Source organism: Capra hircus, chromosome 10 (assembly GCF_001704415.2).
Source record: "Capra hircus breed San Clemente chromosome 10, ASM170441v1, whole genome shotgun sequence".
NCBI lineage: Eukaryota > Metazoa > Chordata > Mammalia > Artiodactyla > Bovidae > Capra > Capra hircus.
The window spans coordinates 95,729,412-95,742,170 of NC_030817.1; the positions used below are offsets into that span (position 1 = coordinate 95,729,412).

Here is a 12,759-nt window from a genome sequence, read left to right on the forward strand (position 1 = left end):
CGGATTTCTGAAACTCCACTGAATTTTTTTTTTTAATTAATAACCCCTTAACTGATTTCTCTATGCCCTTAAGCCTCAGGCCCTCTTTGTTTCCAGTCTAGATCGCAGAATTATCCAGACTTTCCCCTTGAAACTAATTCTTCCTCTCTCTTCTAGCTTGATTCCAGGTGGCTGAGAGCTGGACACCCAAGGGTAGCGGGTGCCACCTGATCCCATGGGTCTAGCCTCCCCAGGGCAGGCCCTCCAGCTGTGTCAGGAGTCCCCCTCCTCTTAGCCAGGGAAGGCACAGCTGGAGGCTGGGTCCCAGGCCAGGCAGTGGGGGGAGCGGGCGGGAGGGAGGGGGGAAAGCGAGGGAAAGAGGGGGGAGAGTGACCAAAAAAACGACAAAAGGGAAAGTGTCAGAGGCAGAGCGAGAAGGAAAGCAGGTCCAGAAGAAAGCAAAAGACAGCGTGGGAGAGTGTGGGAGAGGCAGGAGAGCCAAGGAGGAGAGGACGCGAGTGTGCGCGCGCGCCGCGGGGGAAAGAGACGACAGAGAGGGAGAGAAGGGGCCTCGGAGAGGGAAGGAAGGGAAGGAGCGAGCGGGAGCCAGGAGCGGCGAGCTGGGGGCGGAGACGAGGAAGTGGGTGCGAGGCGCAGGGCGCGGGCGGGCGGGAGCGCCGCCCGCTCCATCCCTGCCCGGAGCGCAGCCGGCGCGGGCGCAGGACGGAGGCGAGCCCGAGCGGAGCCACCTCGGCGGCAGCAGCTCCAGGTAACGCGGCCGCCGTCCCCCCGCCGGGCCTGGGCGCGGGGTGGGGTCCCCGGGCAGGCCCTGGTGGAGAGGAGGGGCGCCCCTGGCGGCTGCTCCCGGTTCCCCGTCGTCGGCTGGACCCTGACCCCGGGTTCGAGCCCCGGCCCGTCCGCGTGCGGGCTGCGCCTGACCTTGGACCAGTCCCTTTGCCGGCGAGACTCAGTTTCCTTTTGTGACTCGCGGGGGTGGCGCCCTGGGAACGCGGCAAGCCGGGATACAGCCCCGGTGGGTCTGCGGTGGTGCTCTGGGCGCGGGATCGCGCGGAAGTCCCCGCTGCCCCCGTGGGGATGGATTTGGAAAACCCACTTTCGCAGAAACAGCCCATGCTTTGTCCCTATGTCTGGGCGCTGGCGTTTTCTCAGAGCGTTGTCTGTGGGCGCAAGGCACGACCTTCTGCTTAAGGAAAGCCGATAGAGGGCAGGGGCTGGGCCGGGAGGAGGCTCGCAGCTCCTTAGGGAGCCTTCGCCCCCCTGGACTGTCACCTGGATGCCTGGGAGCAAGGACCTGGAACCAGGAGCTTCTGGAGAGCAAGCCTCTAGGATGGAGCCGGGCAGGTGGCCTCGGCTTGGAGGCTTGGAAACGCAGTTCTGCCGCCTAAGGCGTGCAGCTGACCTTGAGCATGGGAGCCTCAGTTTCCTCCCCCATGAACAGGGCCAGACTCAAGGATAAGAAGGTGGGGCAGCAGGTACCTGCGGGTCGTGGTATTCCCCAGTGGCAGCTGTCATATCCTAAGTCCAGCGCCCAGAGTCCTGGCTTCGGTTGCCTCCTGGAAACTCATTTGTATGTGCCAGGTCCGTCCTGGTCTCCTTTGCCAGGGCTGGTTAGTGGTCCAGCTGGGCATGAAGCAGTGCCCAGGGAATGAGGAGGGGGGTGTTGGGAGCCCCCTCCCCAACCCAGATACAACATCCTGGTGGTTATTTTAGACGTGCAGCTTATATCCAGTAAAGACTCCTGAGGGAAGCTCTCAGAGCCTCAGTTTCCTTCTTTGCAATAGAAAGTCATGAATTCCTCCCTGTTTGTGAGATTCCTGTTGCTGGAGGTTATGAAATGTAATTAGTAAATGATATTTTTTGACACCTCTGACCCTGAGTTATGAGAAGAATTGAATAGAATGAAAAAAGAACATTTCTTTGGCACCTGCCAGGCCTGGTAACTCAGCGCGTGATATATATGGTATTGGCTATAGTTATTACAATAATCAGGGGAGCCAGTGCCATTAAATCCCAGTTTACAGAAAACCAGGGCTCACAGGGTCTGTGATTTTCACAGGGTCACACTGGTGGGAAGTGCCTGCCCTGGGGTTGGCCCCAGTCCTGCCTGACTGTAGAGTGCTTCTCAGAGCACCAAACTGCCCCCCAAATCTGGTGGTGGATGGCGTTCCTGGCACCTGGTTCGTTGCGTGCTTGTTGCCTGGTTTCTTGTGACACCTGTGTTAGGAAGAGGTGCTACATAATCACTGGAGAAAGTGAGTCTGAACTCTGGCTGTGGTGTGTGGTGGGGGGTGACTTTGCCAGGTGATTTCTCCAGGAGTCTGGAAGGAAGGAAGCTCACGACCCAACTCCACACGGAAAGCAGACACCAGGCTGACTCACTCTATCCCGCCAGCTTCTTTTCCTTCTCCTGCCACCTCACTTCCGTTCACCGCAACCTAGGCTGACTCTCCAGGTCGCAAGAGCAATCTTCCTTCTGCATCCTCTCATGATGACTAATGGAACTGACCATCCAGGCTGAGACGTCTGAGGGGAAAACAAATCCAGCTGCGGTCCATCTCCGCGAGGGCCCCAGAGAAGCAGAAACAGGATTGGGTCCCAGTCTCAAGCATTTAGCTCAGCTTAGGGAGAATGTCTGTGATGATGGGAAAATGGACACCCTGCTCTGGGAAAATGGGTGTTCCAGCAGGCTGGAGAGGTTCCTTTGCCAAAAATGTTCTAAGAGAAGAGGAGGACATCCAAACAAGATGATGGGAATATAAGCCAAGGCTCCGCTGGAAAGAGATTCATCAACAGAGAAGACCTAAATGTTCAAAAGTAGGGAAATGATGGAACAGTCAGGGGCTAATAAAAACAGACAGGCTTTTTTTTTTATGCTAAATTTTATGTCATCTGTATTTTACCACAGTATAAAAACACTGGAACTTAAAGTATAGTTGATTTACAACATAGTATTAATTTCTGCTGATATAGCAAAGTAATTCAGTTATATGTTGGAGAAGACTCTTGAGAGTCCCTTGGACTGCAAGGAGATCCAACCAGTCCATTCTGAAGGAGATCAGCCCCGGGATTTCTTTGGAAGGAATGATGCTAAAGCTGAAACTCCAGTACTCTGGCCACCTCATGCAAAGAGTTGACTCACTGGAAAAGAGTCTGATGCTGGGAGGGATTGGGGGCAGGAGGAGAAGGGGAAGACAGAGGATGAGATGGCTGGATGGCATCACTGACTCAATGGACATGAGTCTGAGTGAACTCTGGGAGTTTGTGATGGACAGGGAGGCCTGGCGTGCTGCGATTCATGGGGTCACAAAGAGTCGGACACGATTGAGTGACTGAACTGAACTGAACTGAACTGATATATATATTTAGAGAGAGAGACATTCTTTTTCCAAATGTTCTTTTCCATTATGGTTTATCCTAGGCTGCTGAATACGGTCCCCTGCGCTGCCGCAGTGGGACCTTGCTCACCCATTCCACATGTAACAGCTTACACCTGCTAATCCCATCCTCCCACTGCTCCCCGCCTCAGCCCCCTTCCTCTGGGCAACCACCAGCCTGTCCTCTATGGAAAATGGACAGCTCTTCATGGAGGGGGACATGCATATGTGTATATGTGGCATCACAAATTGGTGGCAAGTACTTAGAAAAAAGACTGGAAGGATATAAGTCAAACGGCATTAACAGTGTTTGCCCGTGGGAGATTTATTCCCCCTTTATAATTTATGAACTTTCCAGATTTTAATCAGGGAACATATACTATAATAATTAGTGGACCTAGAACTGTCTGATTTTTAAGGACCATCTACTCCACCCGCTCCCACCTCTTCCTGGCCAGCACCCGGGACACGGCTGGGGTATGGAAGCCTGTCGGCAATAGGGACATCTCTGTGTTGAGGCCTGGCAGGCACCTTAGAAGGAAGAAGGAACACTAAATTTTTAATACCACCAGCATCTGGCATCAGTTACATTTTTACTGTGTGCTCATGGTGAGTCTGCGAGGCAGGTGCTAGTGAGAGCCCCGTTTTTCAGAGAAGACACTGCTCCTTCTGCCACTTCCCCAGTCGCATGGGACCCAAACCCAGGCTCCCCAAATTCAGAGTCTCCACTCCTAGCTGCAGTCAGAATGGGTCAGCAGATGCCATCGGCGGCATTTTAGTGCTTATCACAGAAACCCTGGGGGAGGTGGGGCTCCTATGCACTTTCCAGGGGAAGAAATGGCTCAAGAAATGCCCTGGCGGTTCAGTGGTTACGCCTCAGCCTCTCACTGTGGGGGCCCAGGGTCAGTCCCTCTTCGGAGAATGAAGATCCTGCAAGCTGTGGGGCATGACCCCCCAAATTAAATCAAGTTCCTTTTTAAAAGAAAAGAAATGGCTCAGCAGTGACCTCTGAAGTGCCAGGAAGGTGCATAAGGCGCCATCCCTGCACAGACGTGGGGAGAGCGGTGCGTAAACTGTGTCCGCGAGGCTTTCCTGGTCGGGGTGCGGGATTGTTTTAGGGACTGTGGGGCCTCAGAGGAGGAAGAACGGAGGCTCCCAGACAAGGTGGTATCTGAAATGGTTCTGGAAGGATAAGCAAGAACCCACGAGGTGAGCAAGACAGGCTAGAACAGTGGTTCTCAACTGGGCACAGTTTGGCTGCCCGGAGACATTTATCAACATATGGAGATAGTTTTATTATCACAGCTGGGGGTGAGGAGGTGTACTGGCATCTAGTGGGTAGAGGGCAAGGATGCTGCCAAACATCCCACAACGCACAGGACGGCCCCCACAACAGAGAATTTGCCTGTCCAAAACGTCAGCAGTGCTGAGTTGAGAAACCCTGGAATGGAGAAGGGCCTTCCTGAACAGGGCTAGCCCGTGCAAGGCGTCCACGGACATTCAGCGAGTGCCACCTTGGAGCCCGTGATGGCCCTGCTGGCCTCCCTGCTGCCACTCTGCCTCCACCACCAGCCAGAGTGGTCTCTTTTAAAAAAAAAAAAAAAACATGAAAGCTTTATAGAGATATAATTCACCTGCCATAAAATTCAAAATACAAGCCAGTTGCTTCGAGAATATTCACAGAGCTGTACAACCATAACTGCTATCTGATTCTGGAACACTTTCATCACCCCAAAGAGAAGCTTTGGACACATTGGCTGTGGCTCCCTATCCCTGCCCCCACCCCCACAAGTCACTGGTCTACTTCCTGTCTCCGTGGATGTGCTGATTCTGGAGACTGTGTGTCAGTGGAATCATGCAACATATGGCCTTTTGTGTCTGGCGTATTTCGATGAGCATAGTGTCCTCAAGGCCCATCTTTGTTGTAGCGTGTGTACTTCACCGCTTTTCACGGCCCAAATCCTATTCCATTGCATGGATAGACCAAGTTTTGTTTATCCATTCGTCAGTTGATGGCTGATGGGTAATTGGGTCGTTTCTACCTTCTTGTCTCTTATGAGTAACACTGCTCTGAAGAGTTGTGTACAGGTTTTGTCAGGACATAAATTTTCATTTCTTTGAGGTATACACCTAGAAGCAGAATTATCAGGTCGTACGATAACACTAGGTGTAATCCTTTGAAGAAGCACCAGAATGTTTTCCGAAGCAGTGGTACCATCTTACCTTCCCACCAGCCCTGTCTGAGGTTTCCAGTTTCTTCCCATCCTCGCCAGTGCTTATGATCTGACTTTTGGACCCTAGCCATGCTGGTGGGTGCGAAGTGATGTCATTGTGGGTTTGACTTGCATCCCCTGATGGCTAATGATTTTGAGCATCTTTTGGTGCTTCTTGGCCATTTGTGTATCTTGCTTGCAGCGCTATCTTTTCAAATCGGCTTTAAAAGGTGGTTGCATACTTCCCTTACCGAACGACAAACCCCACAGCGCAGGACCAGGCCCGCACGACAGGGCCTTGCACCCAGCTTTGAGTGCATCTGCCCTCACTCTGCTATGGCCAAGCCGACCTCAAAGCAGCAAGCCCGTCACTGTGCAAGTCCTTTGCAGGGGGTTTCCCCTACTCCCGGCTGCCACCCCATCGGCCTTTGCATAACAGGTCTGGGGTCAGCCTCAGAAAGAGCTTCCCTGTTCTCTTGGTCTCAAGGGCCTTCCCTGACACCCCCCGCCCCAGGCCTTTTCTATCCCCTCTGAAGGTTTCTTTTGAGTATCCTTTTTAGTATCTCATAAAATCCAGAAGAGCGGGCCTCCTGTGTGACCCTGGGCAAGTGGCTGCCCCTCTCGGGGTCCCGGCTGCCCCATCTGAAAACAGACACAGGTATATGAGCTGGCTGACCTCACAGGGCCTTTCTAACTCTGCCCTTCACTGATGCCAGCTTCCCTGTGGTAGCTCTGCCAGGAGGCGCCGGCCTGGCGCCATGGCAGCGAGAGAAAGGTGGCTAGAGCCAAGTTGGTCACGGATCGTAGCAGGCAGCGTGGCTGATTATCGCCAGCCCCGTGGGGACAGTCTCCAGGAGCACGTGGCTGCCAGGAAGAATTGTCAGCAGCTCTGCCCAGGTCTCTGCCTTGGCCGCTTTCAGCTCTAGAGTCACGCACTTTCCCCTGGAGAGTAATCTTCTAACCCCCAAACCCTCTCTGAGCATTAGAGCCATCCGGCCCCCTCACTCGGTCACTTAACAAACACTTCCTGGTGGTCTGCTTGTGCCTCGTCCTGGGTGCTGCCCCGAAGACATCGAGACACACGAGCGCCGCCCCTGCGCAAAGACTCAGGTGTCGCGGGGAGGCAGGCTTGTAGCCAACAGCAGGCGAAAGCAGCCCTGAAGTTGCGAGCAGACCTCAGAGACTGGAACACCCACTGCCCTGGTGGGGAAGCGGGAGGACTCGCAGAGCTGGGTGGGGCGAGCGGGAGTGCGGCAGGCAGGCAGAGTGTCTGCGTAGCAAAGGCTTAGAAAGACGTGTGTAGAGACACGGCTGCAAAGCCTCCAGGTGTGCTCGGGGCCTTCAGAGCAATTAGGTTTTGCCTGAGGCTCCGGGGACAGTGGAAGGAGGTAACAGAGGTTTCGATTTGCCGAGATCCTGATCATGGAAAGCCTGCAGTGCCGAGCAGAAGAGTGTGGACTTAGCCCTGGAGGCTGCAGGAGCCGGGAGGAGATCGGAGGCTGAGGAGAGAGGCCATCAGGTTGCACTTTTGAAAAGTGCCCTTTCCCCGGACAGCCCAGAGGCCAGGGTGCTAGGGAGCGAAGGGGAGACCAGGCACCCCGCCTGGATGCCCTTGTTCTTTCCAGATGAGCAGAGATGAAGGCTGGAGCAGTGCCGCTGGAGGGAAGGGGCAGAGCCTGAAGCCGTTTGGTAGACAGAAGCCCCTGAAGGAGATCGGGGAGTCTAAATAATGAACGACACGGGAAATGCCAAGGCCAGCCTCCCAGGCTGCTGTGATGGGGAGGCTTGGGAGCTGTGCGAGCTGGCCCGTGAGGGTGGCGTTTTCCTGGTGGCTGAGACGCGACCGCAGAGGCCGAGGCAGAAGGTGTCCAGACCAAGGGACTGGGTTGTGCAAAGGCACAGAGGTGTGAGACTGTCGAGAGTGAAAGGAAGGGTGAAGCCTTCTGGGTGGTTGAAGCACAGGGTGTGATAAGAGGGGAGGGGAAACTGAGGCTGGGGAGGGCAGAAGGGGCAGAGACTCTGGCCTCTGAAGGCTGCAGGAGACCCGGCTATGGCCGCACTGCCTGTCCCTTCCAGACGCAGAGCACTCACTACCCCGGAGAAAGCCCATTGCTGGACTCAGTCACCCCTCTTCTGGACTCCGTACCACATTCCCCGGGCAGAGGTGGGTAAATGTCAGAGGCCCCACCTCCAACCCTGAAAAACTGACCAATGGATTTGGTCTAGGGCAGAATTCGCAAAGCTGTATGGAAGGCGGGACGGTGGTTAGAAAAGCAGCCAGATCCTGGGGGCTGACCTTGCTCTCCGAGAGCCCCAGGAATGTGCCAAGGTCCTAGACGCCTGCTGGTGGAAGACTTGAGCAGAAAACTGTAAGATCTTTATTTTAAGCCGTTATTTTAAAATGAGATTTCATTGAAAAGTTTGGGTCTTTTATTTATTTTTTTCAAAGACTGCATATATTTTCAGATCTTCCTTCCTTCCTTCCTTTCTTTTTAAGTGTTTATTTATGTATTTGGCCACTCCAGATCTTGGTTGCAGTGCTTGGGATCTTCAATCTTTGCTTCTAGGCCTGCAGGGTCTCGTTCCCTGGCCAAGGACTGAACCCAGCGCAGCTGCGTTTAGTGGTAAAGAACCCGTCTGCCAATGCAGGAGATGGAAGAGACACAGGTTCAGCCCCAGGGTGGGGAGGATCCCCTGGAGGAGGGCATGGCAACCCACTCCAGTGTTCTTGCCTGAAGATCCCCACGGACAGAGGAGCCTGGTGCGCTACAGTCCATGGGGCTGCAAAGCGTTGCACGCTGAAGTGACTTAGCATGCACACACCCTTGCCTTAGGAGCACGGAGTCTTAACATTGACCCACCAGGGAAGTCCCCTAGATGTTTTATTTTAAAGCCGGAAGTACTCACTTAAGGGCTTCCCTGGTAGCTCAGCTAGTAAAAGAATCCACCTGCAATGGGGAAGACCTGGATTTGATCCCTGGGTTGGGAAGATCCCCTGGAGAAGGGAAAGGCTACCCACTCCAGTATTCTGGCCTGGACAATTGCATGGACTCTGTACTCCATGGGGTCACAAAGAGTCGGACACGACTGAGCGACGCTCACTCACTCACTCACTTAAACACCGTATTTCCCATTTCTCCTACAGAATGTGGTGATCCGGTGGCACTGGGCCCTTACTGACCACGGTGCCCCTCCCCCTGGCCCAAGTCCCAGTCCCCTCTCTGGGTCACAGTCCCGGAGGATGTGCACTGTTCACACACAGCCTGCCTGGGTCAGGAGGCCTTCGGACCGAGGAGGTCTGACCAGCCTCCTAGTTTTCTCTGCCCTAGTGCCTTTCCCTTGCCCTGCATTTCCTGACACATCCCGGGAGCATCATTGTCAGGGGAGGCTCTATGGTAAAAGTAGGGCTGGCGGAAAGAGGGTGGGTCTGGGATCTGATTTGGCTTTTTGGAAAGCCCTGCAATCCACAGGGCCTGTCAGTCACAGCACATGCTGGTGGACTTGGTCCAGTAAGACCCCCGCTGACTTGATTCACCCCCGAGTCATTCCCAGTACAGATTCCTTTGTTTAAGCAGTACCCTGCCCCTATCTGGGGACATACTGCCTTTTTCTAAAGGTTTATTAGATAGCTAGGAGAAGGAAATGGCAACCCACTCCAGTGTTCTTGCCTGGGGAATCCCAGGGACGGGGGAGCCTAGTGGGCTGCCGTCTATGGGGTTGCACAGAGTCAGACACGACTGGAAGTGATTTAGCAGCAGCAGCATTAGATAGCTAAGACTTTTTCTTCTCACTTTTTCATTAAATAAAACACTGATATGGCTCAGAAGTACAATATACAAAGGTGTGTGCATGCTTAGTCACTCAGTCATGCGCAGCTCTTTGCAACCCCACAGACTGCAGCTCGCCAGGCTCCTCTGTCCACAGGGATTCTCCAGGGAAGAATACTGGAGTGGCTTGCCATGCTCTCCCCAGGGGATCTTCCCAACCCAGGGATTGAACCCAGGTCTCCTGCATTGCAGGCAGATTCTTTACCACCTGAGACACCAGGGAGACCCATACAAAGGTGCATGATATAATATACAAAGGCCCCCATCTACCTTGCCCAAAAGAGGGGGTCAGTTTTACTTTGTTGCAACGTATCTTTTCAGATTTTCTTCATGCAAAAACATACACACTTCATATATAAACACATGCATGCGTACTAAGTCACCTCAGTCGTGTCTGACTCTTTGCAACGCTATGGACTGTAGCCTGCCAGGCTCTTCTGTCCATGGAATTCTCCAGGCAGGAATACTGGAGTGGGTTGTCATGCCCTCCTCCAGGGGATCTTCCCCACCCAGGGGTTGAACCCATGTCTCTTCCATCTCTTGCACTGGCCGGTGGGTTCTTTACCGCTATCGCCGCCTGGGACGCACCATATATAAACACATGTTTACATATCTATGGTGTATTCTCACCTTTGATATAAGGAGAATATATTAGACACACTTCTGCATCTTCTTGTTGCTTTTTAGTCCCAGTACGATTGATTCTCAAGTGTAGAAGATTTTGAAGGAGATACAGAAGAAAACAGTAACAAATCATTGTATCACCATCCAAAGAAAGCCGCTATTACCATCCAGCCTGCCCCTCTAGACATAAACTTTATTTGTTGTGTTTCTCCCCGGCTGGTTAACAGGGAGTTCACAGTTACAGCCATCCTCTGTATACAATCTGAATCCTGCTGTTTTACTGCTTAAATATAAGCGTTTTCCCTTATTTCACAGTTTCCAAAATGTGATAGCAGCAGCTCTAGTAATTCTATTAGGACATAATTTACGCCACTGTTCTTCCAGTTTTGAACATATAAAAGTCATTTGCAGCATCACCTGTCACAAATAATACAGTTAAGCCTACAGTTTTGTGTGTATTTGGAATTGTGTTGAGTGAGCATCTTCAGAAAGCCTGCATCCGGAGTAGAAGCCAGGCAGCAGTGATTCGGTCCCCCAGGGCTGGGGGCTGGGCGCGTGTAGCTGAGGGAGGGGGTGTGGGAGGGGCCTTGGGGGGTGAGGGGACCCGGAGGCCAGTGGGCTCTGGTCCCCGGAGTGTTTGTGCATCTGTAGAGCACTCACTTGAGCTCAGCACTTAGTGGTCTCTGGAGCTTCACACACGTTTGCCCAGCTACTCCTCACAACAGTCAGATAACGGGAAGATTCCTGTTATTTCCATTGTGCCAGGTGAGGAATCTGAGGTGGGAGAATCCAAGTCCCTGCTCCCTATGGCCGCATAAAGAAGCGGTGGGGCCAGAACGTGGCCCAGGTCACCGGTCCTGGAGGCGCCTTGCTCTTAACCCCCCACCAGCCACTCGACACCCTTGTGTGTTTGGGACTAGTATCCCCATTTTGAAGAAAGGGAAACTGAGGCTCAAGGCAGAGCTGCCTGGCTAACAGTGCCTCCCTGGCAAGCAGCAGAGCTGGGATTCGAACCTGCGGCAGCTGCTGGGAAAGACCTTATTTTCAGCAGGGCTGAGCTGGGGAAAGGTGAGAGGCAGATTGGGAGGAGAAGCCCTCTGACCTGCACACAGTCCCAGCCAGCCGTGAAGACTCTGCAGGGCTGCCCAGGAGCTCAGACCTTCCAGACGAAGACGTGCTTACCTGGGTGCCTTCTCTTGCAAGAGGGTGGGCAAGAAGACCAGAGAATGGCCAGGGGCGGGGAGAGACATTTACCAAGGGGCCAGCATGTCTCCAGCATCCCGTTGCCTTCACATTTCATCTTGCTGGCATCACATGCTGTGGTTTCATGCTCACTTACAGATGGGAAAATTGAGCCTCCGACAGGTTCCTAGTTCCTCTCCACTACATAGTGTTAGCTTCCTGGGTTGAGCGAAATACTCCAGTGTGGCAGGTGGCCCTGAGTGTCCTGGGGTGGACCTGGATGGCCAGTTGTCTCAGATACCGACAACCATCCCGTCACACGGTGAATAAATTGGCTCTTTAGTTCTCCTTCAGACTTTCTTCTTTATGCAAAGAAAGTCATCAGTTCGGTGCTAACGTGTCTCTAACACCTTTGCAGCACAGCCTTTCTAAGTAGGAGAGGGTTAGGCTGGCTTTTCAGGCAGCAGCAGCTACGTGGAATTTAATAACATCAGCTCTGTCTCCACTGCCTTTGTTTTCAGGGTAGCTTATTTGAGGGAAAGTGATCCTGGTGGTTATTGTAATAATAAGACAAAATTCTTTTTGCAATTCATTCCATCACTTTAAAGAAAAATGTCAAGTACAAAATAGAACTGGTATATTTTCTGGGTTTGGCAAAATCATGGAGTTGGTCCATGAATACATGAGGTTTGGAAACACAGGAGGCTTCAGACAGGGTATGCGGTTTGCAACTGGAAACCGAGAGGGCTCTTCCCTCCTCTGGCCAGCTGTGTGACCTCAGCCCAGGCACTCGGCATGTCCGAGCCATCTCTGCAAAGTGTAGTAATAGTGACTGCCCTGGCAATCCCACAGGGAGTTCTCCTGCAGGGCTGGAGGGTGTGGAAAGTGGGGGAGGGCAGAGAGGATTTCCTCAGATAACCAGTGTGTGCATGTTCCTGGCAAGCCTTCGCTGTTTGCTGTGGATATCTTTAAGGTGACCCAGTGAGCTGCAGGACTTTCGCCTCGTAAGAGCAAGCTACACGCCCTGCTGGGAGGGCAACGCCTCGCTGAAGTGAGGGGCTGCGGGGAAGAACAGAGAGGAATGACCATGCGGACTGGGGGTGGTTCTGGTGCCCAGCTCTACTGTCACCACTGACGGCGGTGCCCGTCATGGCGATATGATGGTGGTGGTGGCGATTCTGGCGAGGGCAATACTGGCAGTGACAAGGGCCGTGAGGTGCTCAGCTGGAGGGCCTGAGGACTTTCGTATCACCGAGAAGCAACGACTCGGGAGTTCTGTGAGGCTGTCCCGAAAAAGGGGCTTAGATTTGTCCTCTGGGGCTTCATAGCCGTTCAGGAGCCTACCAAATTGTGTGCAAACACACACACACACACACACACACACACACATAAATACCAGATCTAAAATGCAAAACCCCCACCAAATTACAAATAATATTTGTTTAGTTGACAATTTATGACAGCTAGTCGGTGGCAGCTCCTTATACTAAACAGCTAAATATAAATCCTGTTTTCGATGGAATGTGTTCTAGGAATATT

General features: G+C 53.0%; 1 protein-coding gene across 7 annotated transcripts in view; it reads left to right on the plus strand.

Annotated features, from left to right (window-relative positions):
• Positions 553-12,759, plus strand: part of HRH2 (histamine receptor H2) — a 49,352-nt gene continuing 37,145 nt past the window's right edge. For 4 of the 7 annotated variants that reach the window (XR_001918611.1, XR_001918612.1, XR_001918613.1 and 1 more), the window contains exon 1: positions 554-748. The gene's annotated coding sequence lies outside the window, so the exon portion shown is untranslated. Of the gene's footprint in view, positions 749-12,759 lie in introns of all 7 variants that reach the window. The other 3 variants (XR_001918610.1, XM_018053707.1, XM_018053706.1) reach the window with 2 other exon arrangements.